This window comes from Pleurodeles waltl, unplaced genomic scaffold, assembly GCF_031143425.1.
Source record: "Pleurodeles waltl isolate 20211129_DDA unplaced genomic scaffold, aPleWal1.hap1.20221129 scaffold_400, whole genome shotgun sequence".
In the NCBI taxonomy this organism is placed as follows: domain Eukaryota; kingdom Metazoa; phylum Chordata; class Amphibia; order Caudata; family Salamandridae; genus Pleurodeles; species Pleurodeles waltl.
In genome coordinates, this window is record NW_027150108.1 from 45,022 (window position 1) to 65,803 (window position 20,782).

Sequence of the window (20,782 nt, forward strand, 5' to 3'; positions counted from 1 at the left end):
ATTGGGATGCTAAAATAATGAGGGAATTTTTCGAGCCAATGCAACCTTTTGAAACAGCTCCCGCTCATAGGGAAAACCTTACCTGCTCGCTTTCTGCAGTAGAAATAAGCTTTTTAGATCGCACAGATGTTAGAAGGGCACAAATGAATGTGAAATTAGAAAAAGAGCTAAGTAAGAGGACTTCAGTAGATAATTATGCTTTTGCCGCAATCAAAACACACGGAAAAACAGCTTTAGACGCTTGGCATGTAGGGAAATTTTGTATATATCGTGGTGAATCTTATTATGATAACATTTTCGTGGGAGCGAGTGAATGTAAACATACGTTTATCTTTAAGGCCAAATGGACATTCATGCTGAACGGACTTGACCCTGTCATACCTGGTGTATATTACATTTGTGGGCATAATGCCTATTATCGTCTTCCAAAGGGATGGTGGGGGAAATGTTATTTGGGTATAGTGTTCCCAAAGGTTTATCAACTGGATGACCTATTGGTGATTCCAAAGACGTCTGGATCTCATCATATCCAGAAAAGAGAGACCGCAGCTGCTGTGGTAGGAGATATATTTGGAGCCATGATTCCTTCATTGGGAGTTGTGTTGAATTCCATCAAAATAAGAAAGTTGTCTACTGTAGTGGATAACATGTTGACAAAGTTTTCAGGTGCTATAATCCTGATGGATGCTGAACTTGCAGCAGAGAGAGCTATGACTCTTCAAAACAGGCTTGCCCTAGACATTCTTTTAGCAAAGGATGGCGGCGTTTGCAAAATGCTTGGTGCGCGTCACTGTTGCACGTATATACCAGACAACAGTGTGAAGATTAAAACAATGCTTGCAAATCTAACAAAAGAGAGTGCAGACTTGAAGGAATTGAAAGAACCAGGAGTTTGGGAGAAGGTTGGAAAGGGAGTTGCTTCAGTGGGAAATTGGCTTGCTGGCATTTGGAATGGAATATTACTAAAAATAATACAGGGAATACTAATAGTACTAATTTGCATTTTTGGGATTTGGGGAATAAAGAGGGGAATACTAATGATCATGGCAAGAATTAAGAGAAGGAAGGAAGAGAAAATAATGAAAAGAATGGCAGAAGAATACAAGGCAAGAACAAGGGGAACTAAAAGGCAAAGAGAACTGACAGAATTTTAATGGAATAAAATTTGGGGGAATAGTTTTGTGTGATGACAAATAGTCATCAGAGGAGGGATTGATGACGCAGAAATGAAGGTTTTACATTTATTAGCGCATAAACGTAGTGCCGCAATAATCAAGTGTGACTTTAACCGAACTCATAAAGATTGTACGGGGACAAATGTGCCCTCAGAGTAGTTCGCCAACATTTATAAGCGTGCTTTATATAACGTGATGTATTAGAATTGTACTAATCTGACATAACCGTAAACGTGTGCCATGATTTGCTTGTTTGAAATGTTTTAACTTAGCATAACTTTAGTGGAGGCTTCGGCCTAGTTGCCTTGTCTCACGGTTTAGATGCTCGTGTTTTTCTAATGAGCTAATAAAACGTGTATTCCTGCTTGAAGCTGTACTTTTCCAGTGAGATCGGTTCACATGCTTATCTTTAAGGTTTCGTGCCAGCCTGGCATCTTCCTCTTTGCTCCAAGGTCAATCTGCAGGTGCAGACAATGGAAGCTCTGAAAGTGAGTTAATTGGTAAAATATGTTGCAACTTACGTTCCCGACTCCAAGGATAATGTATGCCTAGGTAGACGCTTGTAAATTGCTGTTTTTGATTGGACAGTTTGAAGCCAACCTATGAACCCTCCAATGGAAGACCCTACTGGATTTGAACTGTTGTTTATTTAAACCTGGTGCACAAGAAGAAAGCGGCCATTACCCGCCATTTGCAGGACATTAACCATTCCATTGCAGCCATTATGGCCCATCTTGCAGACCTCGTCATTTTGCCATCTTCTACGATGCCAATTGATGTTCGACGCCATTTTGAATGAGACTTTGATGCTTTCTCTAATCGAGAGAAAGAGACTTTAAGTAATTCTCGCCCTAGAGACTTTAACTTTGATTCGTCCCTTTACATAAAGTAGTAGTTTTGTCCTTTTATCTTGCCGCTGTGAGGCAATTGCCCTGTCCACCCTGCCCCCTTTGCCCCGTCCCATGCTGATCGAAACCGGTACCTGTGAGACGAAGACTTCCTTGAATGCTGATTGAATTTGGTAAATATGAAAGGAAAATGTACAATTGCATTGTGTTTCTTTTTAGGTAACCAACTGCTGATTTTTGATAAGAGCCCTAGTTAGGAGTTTTCCAAATCAATGTTGCTAAATTGTTTTTGCATGAAGTCCCACATGCAGATGCTAATTTGAGGTTAGATGAGGATTCATTTGTTGCACGATGCAATTTGAGACCTTGTTATGCTGACTAATGTATGCAATTAGCCCATTACAGATTATAGTTTTAGTGGTTTGCGTTGCTATTATCGAATGCATTGTTATTCAAATGCTGCATAGATTGCATCTTTTTCGCCGTTATGGACAGCTATTAATGTTCATTTACTTATATCATTTGGTGTTGAGACACATTTATATCGTGCTAGCTTTGTTAATATAGGGAAATAAATTCATTAACTTTGAATGAACTGGTGTGGTTATTCATGGCCGAAAGTTGATAATTTCCAAAGTTTCATATCTTATGATGTGCTTTTTTGCCGTTAATCCTCCTTTCTTCTTTTATTGAATACTCTGTTTTATGCTGCAATGGTATTTTTGGATTATTTGAAAAGAGAATGAAACTGCTTTGACAGTAGTTCAGACTTCCCATTTCTTGACTTGCTAATTTGCTCCCGAAATTAGCTTATACAAGTGACATGAACAGGGCCTTGACCTAAGCACGTACCTGAAAGCCTGTCACCACCTCTAGAAATAAAATTCACAGCAGCTAAAACAATCATTTTGAAAGAGAATATTTCAAGTGAGTCCAAGTTTAATTTCAATAAAGAAAGCTGTATAAAATGACACGCTGCACATTTGGGTAACCAGCATGACTCTTTTCAGTGAAGAAGTAGAATGGTTCTTTTGCAATATACTATCACCCTGGCAAGCTGCTACGAGGAAGAGTAAACAATATGATTAGGTTTCAGCAAAAATGTATTAGTTCAGGGTGTGCACCTCAGATAGACTTAAACTTACACACCCTGGTCTGTGAGAGTAGTGCCCTATTCATTGCGGCATTGAGAGTAATCTGCAAGACAGAGCTCCAAAATCATCCTTTCATCTCAGTTCATGGCCACATACAGTATTTCTGCAGTCATCCATTTCACTTTTCTGTCTTTAACTAAACTGACCATTTTAAACCTCTGCCAACCACCACTTCAATCTTACCATTTTTCTGCTATCATAGGGCCTTGAAACTTTTGGCAAGTGGACAGAAGCAGTCAGAGAACCACATCACAATACATACTCCTTTCCCTGATACCTTTCACAACAAACTGCTCTTGGAAAAAGACGTTAACCGGTCCTTGCTCTCAGACAGACACAGAAAGCCTATCACCACCTCTACGAACATATTTCAATCAAACCAATATATATCATTCAACAATTATGCCTCTGTATCAATATAACTACAACTCGAGACAGAAAGGAATTTAAAAAACAATCTGCCCATTTGAATAACCAGCAGAGTTTTAAGGATGTACAAATTGAATGTGACAATTTCAGAGTTCCTTAATCATAAGAAGTCTGTGAGGTAGTATCTCAGAAAGATCTCAAGTTTATAGCAAAAATGGTTGTAAGGGTAATTTATACCACACAATTGCAACTAGGTGCCTCAGTCTGCAAGAGACCAGTCCTTGACAGATTACACAATTGGGGCAACAACAAAGGCAGCAATTGTGTCAATCCTTTATGATTCTTCTCCAGTACTATACATTTTCTGAGGGACAATTTGCAGTATTCCTGGAGAAAATCATAGAGCTTCTACGCATGCATAGTTTCTGCTTTCTGCACGCACACACACTCCCGGCACTGAATCTACCCACAGTTCTGTTCAGAATGATTGTGCAATGTCATATTGTTGTATACGTATTGGATATCCGTGGCATTTATGAAGAGGTACTTTGGTATGGCAGAAAGACAGAAAAGTAGCAATGCTGAAGGTATAATGTGACTGATTGTGCAGTTTGCATTGGGCTTTCTTAATGAGTGAGAGTGAAAGGAGTATTGTAAGAGTGTGCCTCCAGTTTGTATGTAAAGATAAGTTGGGTGCTGTGAGAAAAAGACTCAACCATGAAGGGACTCGAACCCTCAATTTTGTGATCCGAAGTCAGACGCCTTATCCATTAGGCCACATGGTCACTGACTGCAATGTGTTTGGGTGTTTAGGGTTAGGTGGTATGAATGGATGTGGAACATATCAATTACAGGTGCGCAGGACAAGATCCCATAACGTTCTTCATCTTCTTTCCATCAAAGGAGTTTTTTCAAACAATATCTTGATAATTTCCAAAGTTTCATATCTTATAATGTGCTTTTCTGCCGTTAATCCTCCTTTCTTCTTTTATTGAATACTCTGTTTTATGCTGCAATGGTATTTTTTGATTATTTGAAAAGAGAATGAAACTGCTTTGACAGTAGTTCAGACTTCCCATTTCTTGACTTGCTAATTTGCTCCATGAATTAGCTTATACAAGTGACATGAACAGGGCCTTGACCTAAGCACGTACCTGAAAGCCTGTCACCACCTCTAGAAATAAAATTCACAGCAGCTCAAAACAATAATTTTGAAAGAGAATATTTCAAGTGAGTCCAAGTTTAATTTCAATAAAGAAAGCTGTATAAAATAACACGCTGCACATTTGGGTAACCAGCATGACTCTTTTCAGTGAAGAAGTGGAATGGTTCTGTTGCAATATACTATCACCCTGGCAAGCTCCTACGAGGAAGAGTAAACAATATGATTAGGTTTCAGCAAAAATGTATTAGTTCAGGGTGTGCACCTCAGATAGACTTGAACTTACACACCCTGGTCTGTGAGAGTAGTGCCCTATCCATTGCGGCATTGAGGGTAATCTGCAAGACAGAGTTCCAAAATCATCCTTTCATCTCAGTTCATGGCCACATATAGGGGCATATTTATACTCCGTTTGCGCCGGAATTGCGTAGTTTTTTTGACGCAATTTCGACGCAAAACTAACTCCATATTTATACTTTGGCGTTAGACGCGTCTAGCGCCAAAGTCCATGGAGTTTGCGTCATTTTTTTGCGTGGACACCTACTTTGCGTTAATGAGATGCAAGGTAGGCGTTCACGTCTAAAAAATCGACTCCGAGGCATGTGCGTCGGATTTATACTCCCGGGCAAAATTCACGCCCGGGAGTGGGCGGGTCAAAAAAAATGACGCACGGCCGCTTTTGCGCCGTTTTTTAGCGCCTGCAAAAGGCAGGCGTTAAGGGACCTGTGGGCTCTTAAGGAGCCCAGAGGTGCCCTCCCATTCCCCCAGGGACACCCCCTGTCACCCTTGCCCACCCCAGGAGGACACCCAAGGCTGGAGGGACCCATCCCAGGGACATTAAGGTAAGTTCAGGTAAGTGTTTTTTTTTTTTTTTTTTTGTGGCATAGGGGGGCCTGATTTGTGCCCCCCTACATGCCACTATGCCCAATGACCATGCCCAGGGGACATAAGTCCCCTGGGCATGGCCATTGGGCAAGGGGGCATGACTCCTGTCTTTGCTAAGACAGGAGTCATTTCTATGGGGGTTGGGAGTGAAAAAAAATGGCGCAAATCGGGTTGTGGCGAAAAAATTGCCTCAACCTGACTTGCCCCATTTCTTGACGCCCAAGCTCCATTTTCCCCTACGCCGGCGCTGCCTGGTGTATGTCGTTTTTTTTAACGCACACCAGACGGTGCCGGCGGCTAACGCCGCTAACGTCATTCAATGAATACGGCGCCCGCATGGCGCCTCAGAATGGCGTTAGCCGGCGCTAATTTTTTTGACGCAAAACTGCGTTAGCGCAGTTTTGCGTCAAAAAGTATAAATATGGGCCAGAGTATTTCTGCAGTCATTCGTTTCACTTTTCTGTCTTTAATTAAACTGACCATTTTAAACCTCTGCCACCCACCACTTCAATCTTACCGTTTTTATGTTATAAAAGGGCCTTGGAACTTTTGGCAAGTGGACAGAAGCAGTCAGAGAACCACATGACAATACATACTCCTTTGCCTGATACCTTCTACAACAAATTGCTCTTGGAAAAAGACGTTAACCGTTCCTTGCTCTCAGACAGACACAGAAAGCCTATCACCACCTCTACGAACATATTTCAATCAAACCAATATATATAATTCAACAATTATGCCTCTGTATCAATATAACTACAACTAGAGACAGAAAGGAATTTAAAAAAGAATCTGCCCATTTGAATAACCAGCAGAGTTTCAAGGACGTACAAATTGGAATGTGACAATTTCAGAGTTCCTCATTCATAAGAAGTCTGTGAGATAGTATCTCAGAAAGATCTCAAGTTTATAGCAAAAATGGTTGTAAGGGTGATTTTTACCACACAATTGCAACTAGGTGCCTCAATCTGCAAGAGACCAGTCCTTGACAGATTACACAACTGGGGCAACAGCAAAGGCAGCAATTGTGTCAATCCTTTATGATTCTTCTCTAGTACTATACTTTTTCTGAGGGACAATTTGCATTATTTTTGGAGAAAATCATAGAGCTTCTACCCATGCATAGTTTCTGCTTTCTGCACGCACACACTCCCTGCACTGAATCTACCCACAGTTCTGTTCAGAATGATTGTGCCATGTCATATTGTTGTATACGTATTGCATATCCGTGGCATTTATGAAGAGGTACTTTGGTATGGCAGAAAGACAGAAAAGTAGCAATGCTGAAGGCATAACGTGACTGATTGTGCAGTTTGCATTGGGCTTTCTTAATGAGTGAGAGTGAAAGGAGTATTGTAAGAGTGTGTTTCCAGTTTGCATGTAAAGATGAGTTGGGTGCTGTGAGAAAAAGACTCAACCATGAAGGGACTCGATCCTTCAATCTTCTGATCCGAAGTCAGACGCCTTATCCATTAGGCCAAATGGTCACTGACTGCACTATGTTTGGGTGTTTAGGGTTAGGAGGTATGAATGGATGTGGAACATATCAATTACAGGTGCGCAGGACAGGATCCCATACCGTTCTTCATCTTCTTTCCATCAAAGGAGTTTTTTCAAACAATATCTTGATAATTTCCAAAGTTTCATATCTTATGATGTGCCTTTTTGCCGTTAATCCTCCTTTCTTCTTTTATTGAATACTCTGTTTTATGCTGCAATGGTATTTTTGGATTATTTGAAAATAGAATGAAACTGCTTTGACAGTAGTTCAGACTTCCAACTTCTTGACTTGCTAATTTGCTCCCTGACTTAGCTTATACAAGTGACATGAACAGGGCCTTGACCTAAGCACGTACCTGAAAGCCTGTCACCACCTCTAGAAATAAAATTCACAGCAGCTCAAAACAATCATTTTGAAAGAGAATATTTCAAGTGAATCCAAGTTTAATTTCAATATAGAAAGCTGTCTAAAATGACACGCTGCACATTTGGGTAACCAGCATGACTCTTTTCAGTGAAGAAGTGGAATGGTTCTGTTGCAATATACTATCACCCTGGCAAGCTGCTATGAGGAAGAGTAAACAATATGATTAGGTTTCAGCAAAAATGTATTAGTTCAGGGTGTGCACCTCAGATAGACTTAAACTTACACACCCTGGTCTGTGAGAGTAGTGCCCTATCCATTACGGCATTGAGGATAATCTGCAAGACTGAGTTCCAAAATCATCCTTTCATCTCAGTTCATGGCCACATAGAATATTTCTGCAGTCATTCGTTTCACTTTTCTGTCTTTAATTAAACTGACCATTTTTAACCTCCACCACCCACCACTTCAATGTTACCGTTTTTATGTTATAATAGGGCCTTGGAACTTTTGGCAAGTGGACAGAAGCAATCAGAGAACCACATGACAATACATACTCCTTTGCCTGATACCTTTCACAACAAACTGCTCTTGGAAAATGACGTTAACCGGTCCTTGCTCTCAGACAGACACAGAAAGCCTATCACCACCTCTACGAACATATTTCAATTAAACCAATATATATCATTCAACAATTATGCCTCTGTATCAATATAACTACAACTCGAGACAGAAAGGAATTTAAAAAACAATCTGCCCATTTGAATGACCACCATGGTTTTAAGGACGTACAAATTGGAATGTGACAATTTCAGAGTTCCTCATTCATAAGAAGTCTGTGAGATAGTATCTCAGTAAGATCTCAAGTTTATAGCAAAAATGGTTGGAAGGGTGAGTTTTACCACACAATTGCAACTAGGTGCCTCAATCTGCAAGAGACCAGTCCTTGACAGATTACACAACTGGGGCAACAGCAAAGGCAGCAATTGTGTCAATCCTTTATGATTCTTCTCCAGTACTATACTTTTTCTGAGGGACAATTTGCATTATTCCTGGAGAAAATCATAGAGCTTCTACGCATGCATAGTTTCTGCTTTCTGCACGCACACACACTCCCTGCACTGAATTTACCCACAGTTCTGTTCAGAATGATTGTGCCATGTCATATTGTTGTATACGTATTGCATATCCGTGGTATTTATGAAGAGGTACTTTGGTATGGCAGAAAGACAGAAAAGTAGCAATGCTGAAGGCATAATGTGACTGATTGTGCAGTTTGCATTGGGCTTTCTTAATGAGTGAGAGTGAAAGGAGTATTGTAAGAGTGTGCCTCCAGTTTGTATGTAAAGATAAGTTGGGTGCTGTGAGAAAAAGACTCAACCATGAAGGGACTTGAACCCAAAATCTTCTGATTAGAAGTCAAATGCCTTATCCATTAGGCCACATGGTCACTGACTGCAATAAGTTTGGGTGTTTAGGGTTAGGTGGTATGAATGGCTGTGGAACATATCAATTACAGGTGCGCAGGACAAGATCCCATACCGTTCTTCAACTTCTTTCCATCAAAGGAGTTTTTTCAAACAATATCTTGATAATTTCCAAAATTTCATATCTTATGATGTGCTTTTATGCCGTTAATCCTGCTTTCTTTCTTTATTGAATACCCTGTTTTATGCTGCAATGGCATTTTTGGATTATTTGAAAAGAGAATGAAACTGCTTCGACAGTAGTTCAGACTTCCAACTTCTAGACTTGATAATTTGCTCCCTGACTTAGCTTATACAAGTGACATGAACAGGGCCTTGACCTAAGCACGTACCTGAAAGCCTGTCACCACCTCTAGAAATAAAATTCACAACAGCTCAAAACAATCATTTTGAAAGAGAATATTTCAAGGGAGTCCAAGTTTAATTTCAATAAAGAAAGCTGTATAAAATGACACGCTGCACATTTGGGTAACCAGCATGACTCTTTTCAGTGAAGAAGTGGAATGGTTCTGTTGCAATATACTATCACCCTGGCAAGCTGCTACGAGGAAGAGTAAACAATATGATTAGGTTTCAGCAAAAATGTATTAGTTCAGGGTGTGCACCTCAGATAGACTTAAACTTACACACCCTGGTCTGTGAGAGTAGTGTCCTATCCATTGCGGCATTGAGTGTAATCTGCAAGACAGAGTTCCAAAATCATCCTTTCATCTCAGTTCATGGCCACATAGAGTATTTCTGCAGTCATTTGTTTCACTTTTCTGTCTTTAATTAAACTGACCATTTTAAACCTCCACCACCCACCACTTCAATGTTACCGTTTTTATGTTATAAAAGGACCTTGGAACGTTTGGCAAGTGGACAGAAGCAGTCAGAGAACCACATGACAATACATACTTCTTTGCCTGATACCTTTCACAACAAACTGCTCTTGGAAAAAGACGTTAACCGGTCCTTGCTCTCAGACTGACACAGAAAGCCTATCACCACCTCTACTAACATACTTCAACCAAACCAATATATATCATTCAAACAATTATGCCTCTGTATCAATATATCTACAACTCGAGACAGAAAGGAATTTACAAAACAATCTGCCCATTTGAATAACCAGCATGGTTTTAAGGATGTACAAATTGGAATGTGACAATTTCAGAGTTCCTCATTCATAAGAAGTCTGTGAGATAGTATCTCAGAAAGATCTCAAGTTTATAGCAAAAATGGTTGTAAGGGTGATTTTTACCACACAATTGCAACTCGGTGCCTCAATCTGCAAGAGACCAGTCCTTGACAGATTACACAACTGGGGCAAAAGCAAAGGCAGCAATTGTGTCAATACTTTATGATTCTTCTCTAGTACTATACTTTTTCTGAGGGACAATTTGCATTATTCCTGGAGAAAATCATAGAGCATCCATAGTTTCTGCTTTCTGCACGCACACACACTCCCTGCACTGAATCTACCCACAGTTCTGTTCAGAATGATTGTGCCATGTCATATTGTTGCATACGTATTGCATATCCGTGGCATTTATGAAGAGGTACTTTGGTATGGCAGAAAGACAGAAAAGTAGCAATGCTGAAGGCATAATGTGACTGATTGTGCAGTTTGCATTGGGCTTTCTTAATGAGTGAGAGTGAAAGGAGTATTGTAAGAGTGTGCCTCCAGTTTGTATGTAAAGATAATTTGGGTGCTGTGAGAAAAAGGTTCAACCATAAAGGGACTCGAACCCTCAATCTTCTGATCCGAAGTCAGACGCCTTATCCATTAGGCCACATGGTCACTGAATGCAGTATGTTTGGGTGTTTAGGGTTAGGTGGTATGAATCGATGTGGAACATATCAATTACAGGTGCGCAGGACAGGATCCCATACTGTTCTTCATCTTCTTTCCATCAAAGGAGTTTTTTCAAACAATATCTTGATAATTTCCAAAGTTTCATATCTTATGATGTGCTTTTTTGCCGTTAATCCTCCTTTCTTCTTTTATTGAATACTCTGTTTTATGCTTCAATGGTATTTTTTGATTATTTGAAAAGAGAATGAAACTGCTTTGACAGTAGTTCAGACTTCCCATTTCTTGACTTGCTAATTTGCTCCAGAAATTAGCTTATACAAGTGACATGAACAGGGCCTTGACCTAAGCATGTACCTGAAAGCCTGTCACCACCTCTAGAAATAAAATTCACAGCAGCTAAAACAATCATTTTGAAAGAGAATATTTCAAGTGAGTCCAAGTTTAATTTCAATAAAGAAAGCTGTATAAAATGACACGCTGCACATTTGGGTAACCAGCATGACTCTTTTCAGTGAAGAAGTGGAATGGTTCTTTTGCAATATACTTTCACCATGGCAAGCTGCTACGAGGAAGAGTAAACAATATGATTAGGTTTCAGCAAAAATGTATTAGTTCAGGGTGTGCACCTCAGATAGACTTAAACTTACACACCCTGGTCTGTGAGAGTAGTGCCCTATTCATTGCGGCATTGAGAGTAATCTGCAAGACAGAGCTCCAAAATCATCCTTTCATCTCAGTTCATGGCCACATACAGTATTTCTGCAGTCATCCATTTCACTTTTCTGTCTTTAACTAAACTGACCATTTTAAACCTCTGCCAACCACCACTTCAATCTTACCGTTTTTCTGCTATCATAGGGCCTTGAAACTTTTGGCAAGTGGACAGAAGCAGTCAGAGAACCACATCACAATACATACTCCTTTCCCTGATACCTTTCACAACAAACTGCTCTTGGAAAAAGACGTTAACCGGTCCTTGCTCTCAGACAGACACAGAAAGCCTATCACCACCTCTACGAACATATTTCAATCAAACCAATATATATCATTCAACAATTATGCCTCTGTATCAATATAACTACAACTCGAGACAGAAAGGAATTTAAAAAACAATCTGCCCATTTGAATAACCAGCAGAGTTTTAAGGAAGTACAAACTGGAATGTGACAATTTCAGAGTTCCTCATTCATAAGAAGTCTGTGAGGTAGTATCTCAGAAAGATCTCAAGTTTATAGCAAAAATGGTTGTAAGGGTAATTTATACCACACAATTGCAACTAGGTGCCTCAGTCTGCAAGAGACCAGTCCTTGACAGATTACACAATTGGGGCAACAACAAAGGCAGCAATTGTGTCAATCCTTTATGATTCTTCTCCAGTACTATACTTTTTCTGAGGGACAATTTGCATTATTCCTGGAGAAAATCATAGAGCTTCTACGCATGCATAGTTTCTGCTTTCTGCACGCACACACACTCCCTGCACTGAATCTACCCACAGTTCTGTTCAGAATGATTGTGCAATGTCATATTGTTGTATACATATTGCATATCCGTGGCATTTATGAAGAGGTACTTTGGTATGGCAGAAAGACAGAAAAGTAGCAATGCTGAAGGCATAACGTGACTGATTGTGGAGTTTGTATTGGGATTTCTAAATGAGTTAGAGTGAAAGGAGTATTGTAAGAGTGTGCCTCGAGTTTGTATGCAAAGATAGGTTGGGTGCTGTGAGAAAAAGACTCAACTATGAAGGGACTCGAACCCTCAATCTTCTGATCCGAAGTCAGACGCCTTATCCATTAGGCCACATGGTCACTGACTACAATATGTTTGGGTGTTTAGGGTTAGGTGGTATGAATGGATGTGGAACATATCAATTACAGGTGCGCAGGACAGGATCCCATACCGTTCTTCATCTTCTTTCCATCAAAGGAGTTTTTTCAAACAATATCTTGATCATTTCCAAAGTTTCATATCTCATGATATGCTTTTTTGCTGTTAATCCTCCTTTCTTCTTTTATTGAATACTCTGTTTTATGCTGCAATGGTATTTTTGGATTATTTGAAATGAGAATGAAACTGCTTTGACAGTAGTTCAGACTTCCCATTTCTTGACTTGCTAATTTGCTCCCTGAATTAGCTTATACAAGTGACATGAACAGGGCCTTGACCTAAGTACGTACCTGAAAGCCTGTCACCACCTCTAGAAATAAAATTCACAGCAGCTCAAAACAATCATTTTGAAAGAGAATATTTCAAGTGAGTCCAAGTTTAATTTCAATAAAGAAAGCTGTATAAAATGACACGCTGCACATTTGGGTAACCAGCATGACTCTTTTCAGTGAAGAAGTGGAATGGTTCTGTTGCAATGTACTATCACCCTGGCAAGCTGCTACGAGGAAGAGTAAACAATATGATTAGGTTTCAGCAAAAATGTATTAGTTCAGGGTGTGCACCTCAGATAGACTTAAACTTACACACCCTGGTCAGTGAGAGTAGTGCCCTATCCATTGCGGCATTGGGGGTAATCTGCAAGACAGAGTTCCAAAATCATCCTTTCATCTCAGTTCATGGCCACATACAGTATTTCTGCAGTCATTCGTTTCACTTTTCTGTCTTTAATTAAACTGACCATTTTAAACCTCCGGCACCCACCACTTCAATCTTACCGTTTTTGTGCTATCATAGGGCCTTGGAACTTTTGGCAAGTGGACAGAAGCAGTCAGAGAACCACATCACAATACATACTCCTTTGCCTGATACCTTTCACAACAAACTGCTCTTGGAAAAAGACGTTAACCGGTCCTTGCTCTCAGACAGACACAGAAAGCCTATCACCACCGCTACTAACATACTTCAACCAAACCAATATATATCATTCAAACAATTATGCCTCTGTATCAATATAACTGCAACTCGAGACAGAAAGGAATTTAAAAAACAATCTGCCCATTTGACTAACCAGCATAGTTTTAAGGACGTACAAATTGGAATGTGAAAATTTCAGAGTTCCTCATTCATAAGAAGTCTGTTAGATAGTATCTCAGAAAGATCTCAAGTTTATAGCAAAAATGGTTGTAAGGGTGATTTATACCACACAATTGCAACTAGGTGCCTCAATCTGCAAGAGACCAGTCCTTGACAGATTACACAACTGGGGCAACAGCCAAGGCAGCAATTGTGTCAATCCTTTATGATTCTTCTCTAGTGCTATATTTTTTCTGAGGGACAATTTGCATTATTCCTGGAGAAAATCATAGAGCTTCTACCCATGCATAGTTTCTGCTTTCTGCACGCACACACTCCCTGCACTGAATCTACCCACAGTTCTGTTCAGAATGATTGTGCCATGTCATATTGTGGTATACGTACTGCATATCCGTGGCATTTATGAAGAGGTACTTTGGTATGGCAGAAAGACAGAAAAGTAGCAATGCTGAAGGCATAACGTGACTGATTGTGCAGTTTGTATTGGGCTTTCTTAATGAGTGAGAGTGAAAGTGAAAGGAGTATTGTAAGAGTGTGCCTCCAGTTTGTATGTAAAGATAAGTTGGGTGCTGTGAGAGATAGACTCAACCACGAAGGGGCTCGAGCCCTCAATCTTCTGATCCGAAGTCAGATGCCTTATCCATTAGGCCACATGGTCACTAACTGCAGTATGTTTGGGTGTTTAGGGTTAGGTGGTATGAATGGATGTGGAACATATCAATTACAGGTGCGCAGGACAGGATCCCATACCGTTTTTCATCTTCTTTCCATCAAAGGAGTTTTTTCAAACAATATCTAGATAATTTCCTTATGATGTGCTTTTTTGCCGTTAATCCTCCTTTCTTCTTTTATTGAATACTCTGTTTTATGCTGCAATGGTATTTTTGGATTATTTGAAAAGAGAATGAAACTGCTTTGACAGTAGTTCAGACTTCCCATTTCCTGACTTGCTAATTTGCTCCCTGAATTAGCTTATACAAGTGACATGAACAGTGCCTTGACCTAAGCACGTACCTGAAAGCCTGTCACCACCTCTAGAAATAAAATAAACAGCAGCTCAAAACATTCATTTTGAAAGAGAATATTTCAAGTGAGTCCAAGTTTAATTTCAATAAAGAAAGCTGTTGCTGCACATTTGGGTAACCAGCATGACTCTTTTCAGTGAAGAAGTGGAATGGTTCTGTTGCAATATACTATCACCCTGGCAAGCTGCTACGAGGAAGAGTAAACAATATGATTAGGTTTCAACAAAAATGTATTAGTTCAGGGTGTGCACCTCAGATAGACTTAAACTTACACACCCTGGTCTGTGAGAGTAGTGCCCTATCCATTGCGGCATTGAGGGTAATCTGCAAGACAGAGTTCCAAAATCATCCTTTGATCTCAGTTCATGGCCACATACAGTATTTCTGCAGTCATTCGTTTCACTTTTCTGTCTTTAATTAAACTGACCATTTTAAACCTCCACCACCCACCACTTCAATCTTACCGTTTTTGTGCTATCATAGGGCCTTGGAACTTTTGGCAAGTGGACAGAAGCAGTCAGAGAACCACATCACAATACATACTCCTTTGCCTGATACCTTTCACAACAAACTGCTCTTGGAAAAAGACGTTAACCGGTTCTTGCTCTCAGACAGACACAGAAAGCCTATCACCACCTCTACGAACATATTTCAATCAAACCAATATATATCATTCAACAATTATGCCTCTGTATCAATATAACTACAACTCGAGACAGAAAGGAATTTAAAAAACAATCTGCCCATTTGAATAACCAGCATAGTTTTAAGGACGTACAAATTGGAATGTGACAATTTCAGAGTTCCTCATTCATAAGAAGTCTGTGAGATAGTATCTCAGAAAGATCTCAAGTTTATAGCAAAAATGGTTGTAAGGGTGATTTTTACCACACAATTGCAACTAGGTGCCTCAATCTGCAAGAGACCAGTCCTTGACAGATTACACAACTGGGGCAACAGCAAAGGCAGCAATTGTGTCAATCCTTTATGATTCTTCTCTAGTACTATACTTTTTCTGAGGGACAATTTGCATTATTCCTGGAGAAAATCATAGAGCTTCTACCCATGCATAGTTTCTGCTTTCTGCACGCACACACTCCCTGCACTGAGTCTACCCACAGTTCTGTTCGGAATGATTGTGCCATGACATATTGTTGTATACGTATTGCATATCCGTGGCATTTATGAAGAGGTACTTTGGTATGGCAGAAAGACAGAAAAGTAGCAATGCTGAAGGCATAACATGACTGATTGTGCAGTTTGCATTGGGCTTTCTTAATGAGTGAGAGTGAAATGAGTATTGTAAGAGTGTATTTCCAGTTTGTATGTAAAGATAAGTTGGGTGCTGTGACAAAAAGACTCAACCATGAAGGGACTCGAACCCTCAATCTTCTGAGCCGAAGTCAGACGCCTTATCCATTAGGCCACATGGTCACTGACTGCAATATGTTTGGGTGTTTAGGGTTAGGTGGTATGAATGGATGTGGAACATATCAATTACAGTTGCGCAGGACAGTATCCCATACCGTTCTTCATCTTCTTTCCATCAAAGGAGTTTTTTCAAACAATATCTAGATAATTTCCAAAGTTTCATATCTTATGATGTGCTTTTTTGCCGTTAATCCTCCTTCTTCTTTTATTGAATACTCTGTTTTATGCTGCAATGGTATTTTTGGATTATTTGAAAAGAGAATGAAACTGCTTTAATAGTAGTTCAGACTTCCCATTTCTTGACTTGCTAATTTGCTCCCTGAATTAGCTTATACAAGTGACATGAACAGGGCCTTGACCTAAGCACGTACCTGAAAGGCTGTCACCACCTCTAGAAATAAAATTCACAGCAGCTCAAAACATTCATTTTGAAAGAGAATATTTCAAGTGAGTCCAAGTTTAATTTCAATAAAGAAAGCTGTATAAAATGACACGCTGCACATTTGGGTAACCAACATGACACTTTTCAGTGAAGAAGTGGAATGGTTCTGTTGCAATATACTATCACCCTGGCAAGCTGCTACGAGGAAGAGTAAACAATATGATTAGGTTTCAGCAAAAATGTATTAGTTCAGGGTATGCACCTCAGATAGACTTAAACTTACACACCCTGGTCTGTGAGAGTAGTGCCCTATCCATTGCGGCATTGAGGGTAATCTGCAAGACAGAGTTCCAAAATCATCCTTTCATCTCAGTTCATGGCCACATAGAGTATTTCTGCAGTCATTCGTTTCACTTTTCTGTCTTTAATTAAACTGACCATTTTAAACCTCCGGCACCCACCACTTCAATCTTACCGTTTTTGTGCTATCATAGGGCCTTGGAACTTTTGGCAAGTGGACAGAAACAGTCAGAGAACCACATCACAATACATACTCCTTTGCCTGATACTTTTCACAACAAATTGCTCTTGGAAAAAGACGTTAACCGGCCCTTTCTCTCAGACAGACACAGAAAGCCTATCACCACCTCTACAAACATATTTCAATCAAACCAATATATATCATTCAACAATTATGCCTCTGTATCAATATAACTACAACTCGAGACAGAAAGGAATTTAAAAAACAATCTGCCCATTTGAATAACCCGCAGAGTTTTAAGGACGTACAAATTGGAATGTGACAATTTCAGAGTTCCTCATTCATAAGAAGTCTGTGAGATAGTATCTCAGAAAGATCTCAAGTTTATAGCAAAAATGGTTGTAAGGGTGATTTTTACCACACAATTGCAACTAGGTGCCTCAATCTGTAAGAGACCAGTCCTTGACAGATTACACAACTGGGGCAACAGCAAAGGCAGCAATTGTGTCAATCCTTTATGATTCTTCTCTAGTACTATACTTTTTCTGAGGGACAATTTGCATTGTTCCTGGAGAAAATCATAGAGCTTCTACCCATGCATAGTTTCTGCTTTCTGCACGCACACACTCCATGCACTGAATCTACCCACAGTTCTATTCAGAATGATTTGGGCCATGTCATGTTATTGCATACGTATTGCATATCCATGGCATTTATGAAGAGGTACTTTGGTATGGCAGAAAGACAGAAAAGTAGCAATGCTGAAGGCATAACGTGACTGATTGTGCAGTTTGCATTGGGCTTTCTTAATGAGTGAGAGTGAAAGGAGTATTGTAAGAGTGTGCCTCGAGTTGTATGTAAAAATAGGTTGGGTGCTCTGAGAAAAAGTCTCAACTATGAAGGGACTCGAACCCTCAATCTTCTGATCCAAAGTCAGACGCCTTATCCATTATGCCACATGGCCACTGACTGCAATATGTTTGGGTGTTTAGGGTTAGGTGGTATGAATGGATGTGGAAAATATCAATTACAGGTGCGCAGGACAGGATCCCATACCGTACTTCATCTTCTTTCCATCAAAGGAGTTTTTTCAAACAATATCTAGATAATTTCCAAAGTTTCATATCTTATGATGTGCTTTTTTGCCGTTAATCCTCCTTTCTTCTTTTATTGAATACTCTGTTTTATGCTGCAATGGTATTTTTGGATTATTTGAAAAGAGAATGAAACTGCTTTGACATTAGTTCAGACTTCCCATTTCTTGACTTGCTAATTTGCTCCCTGAATTAGCTTATACAAGTGACATGAACAGGGCCTTGACCTAAGCACGTACCTGAAAGCCTGTCACCATCTTTAGAAATAAAATTCACAGCAGCTCAAAACATTCATTTTGAAGGAGAATATTTCAAGTGAGTCCAAGTTTAATTTCAATAAAGAAAGCTGTATAAAATGACACGCTGCACATTTGGGTAACCAGCATGACTCTTTTCAGTGAAGAAGTGGAATGGTTCTGTTGCAATATACTATCACCCTGTCAAGCTGCTACGAGGAAGAGTAAACAATATGATTAGGTTTCAGCAAAAATGTATTAGTTCAGGGTGTGCACCTCAGATAGACTTAACCTTACACACCCTGGTCTGTGAGAGTAGTGCCCTATCCATTGCGGCATTGAGGGTAATCTGCAAGACAGAGTTCCAAAATCATCCTTTCATCTCAGTTCTTGGCCACCTACAGTATTTCTGCAGTCATTCGTTTCACTTTTCTGTCTTTAATTAAACTGACCATTTTAAACCTCCGGCACCCACCACTTCAATCTTACCGTTTTTGTGCTATCATAGGGCCTTGGAACTTTTGGCAAGTGGACAGAAGCAGTCAGAGAACCACATGACAATACATACTCCTTTGCCTTATACGTTTCACAACAAACTGCTCTTGGAAAAAGACGTTAACCGGTCCTTGCTCTCAGACAGACACAGAAAGCCTATCACCACCTCTATGAACATATTTCAATCAACCCAATATATATCATTCAACAATTATGCCTCTGTATCAATATAACTACAACTCGAGACAGAAAGGAATTTAAAAAACAATCTGACCATTTGAATAACCAGCATAGTTTTAATGACGTACAAATTGGAATGTGACAATTTCAGAGTTCCTCATTCATAAGAAGTCTGTGAGATAGTATCTCAGAAAGATCTCAAGTTTATAGCAAAAATGGTTGTAAGGGTGATTTATACCACACAATTGCAACTAGGTGCCTCAATCTGCAAGAGACAAGTCCTTGACAGATTACACAATTGGGGCAACAGCAAAGGCAGCAATTGTGTCAATCCTTTATGATTCTTATCCAGTACTATATTTTTTCTGAGGGACAATTTGCATTATTCCTGACGAAAATCATAGAGTTTTTACACATGCCTAGTTTCTGCTTTCTTCACGCACACACTCCCTGCACTGCATCTAACCACAGTTCTGTTAAGAATGATTGTGCCGTGTCATATTGTTGCATACGTATTGCATATCCGTGGCATTTATGAAGAGGTACTTTGGTATGGCAGAAAGACAGAAAAGTAGCAATGCTGAAGGCATAACGTGACTGATTGTGCAGTTTGTATTGGGCTTTCTTAATGAGTGAGAGTGAAAGTGAAGGAAGTATTGTAAAAGTGTGCCTCCAGTTTGTATGTAAAGATAAGTTGGGTGCTGTGAGAAATAGACTCAACCACAAAGGGGCTCGAGCCCTCAATCTTCTGATATAAAGTCAGACGCCTTATCCATTAGGGCACATGGTCACTGACTGCAATATGTTTGTGTGTTTAGGGTTAGGTGGTATTATTGGATGTGGAACATATCAATTACAGGTGCGCAGGACAGGATCCCATACCGTTCTTCATCTTCTTTCCATCAAAGGAGTTTTTTCAAACAATATCTAGATAATTTCCAAAGTTTCATATCTTATGATGTGCTTTTTTGCCGTTAATCCTCCTTTCTTCTTTTATTGAATACTCTGTTTTATGCTGCAATGGTTTTTTTGGATTATTTGAAAAGAGAATGAAACTGCTTTGACAGTAGTTCAGACTTCCCATTTCTTGACTTGCTAATTTGCTCCCTGAATTAGCTTATACAAGTGACATGAACAGGGCCTTGACCTAATCACGTACCTGAAAGCCTGTCACCACCTCTAGAAATAAAATTCACAGCAGCTCAAAACATTCATTTTGAAAGAGAATATTTCAAGTGAGTCCAAGTTTAATTTCAATAAAGAAAGCTGCATAAAATGACACGCTGCACATTTGGGTAACCAGCATGACTCTTTTCAGTGAAGAAGTGGAATGGTTCTGTTGCAATATACTATCACCCTGGCAAGCTGCTACGAGGAAGAGTAAACAATATGATTAGGTTTCAGCAAAAATGTACTAGTTCAGGGTGTGCACCTCAGATAGACTTAAACGTACACACCCTGGTCTGGGAGAGTAGTGCCCTATCCATTGCGGCATTGAGGGTAATCTGCAAGACAGAGTTCCAAAATCATCATTTCATCTCAGTTCATGGCCACATACAGTATTTCTGCAGTCATTCGTTTCACTTTTCTGTCTTAAATTAAACTGACCATTTTAAACCTCCGGCACCCACCACTTCAATCTTACCGTTTTTGTGCTATCATAGGGCCTTGGAACTTTTGGCAAGTGGACAGAAGCAGTCAGAGAACCACATGACAATACATACTCCTTTG

General features: G+C 39.8%; 3 non-coding genes across 3 annotated transcripts; all 3 read right to left on the reverse strand.

Annotated features, from left to right (window-relative positions):
* Positions 1 to 10,654: 10,654 nt before the first annotated feature.
* On the reverse strand, positions 10,655 to 10,727 carry TRNAR-UCG (transfer RNA arginine (anticodon UCG)). The gene has a single exon. It is a non-coding gene; the product is annotated as a tRNA-Arg (tRNA).
* A 1,753-nt stretch (positions 10,728 to 12,480) lies between these two features.
* On the reverse strand, positions 12,481 to 12,553 carry TRNAR-UCG (transfer RNA arginine (anticodon UCG)). The gene has a single exon. It is a non-coding gene; the product is annotated as a tRNA-Arg (tRNA).
* Positions 12,554 to 16,113: 3,560 nt separating this feature from the next.
* On the reverse strand, positions 16,114 to 16,186 carry TRNAR-UCG (transfer RNA arginine (anticodon UCG)). The gene has a single exon. It is a non-coding gene; the product is annotated as a tRNA-Arg (tRNA).
* Between the last annotated feature and the right edge of the window lie 4,596 nt (positions 16,187 to 20,782).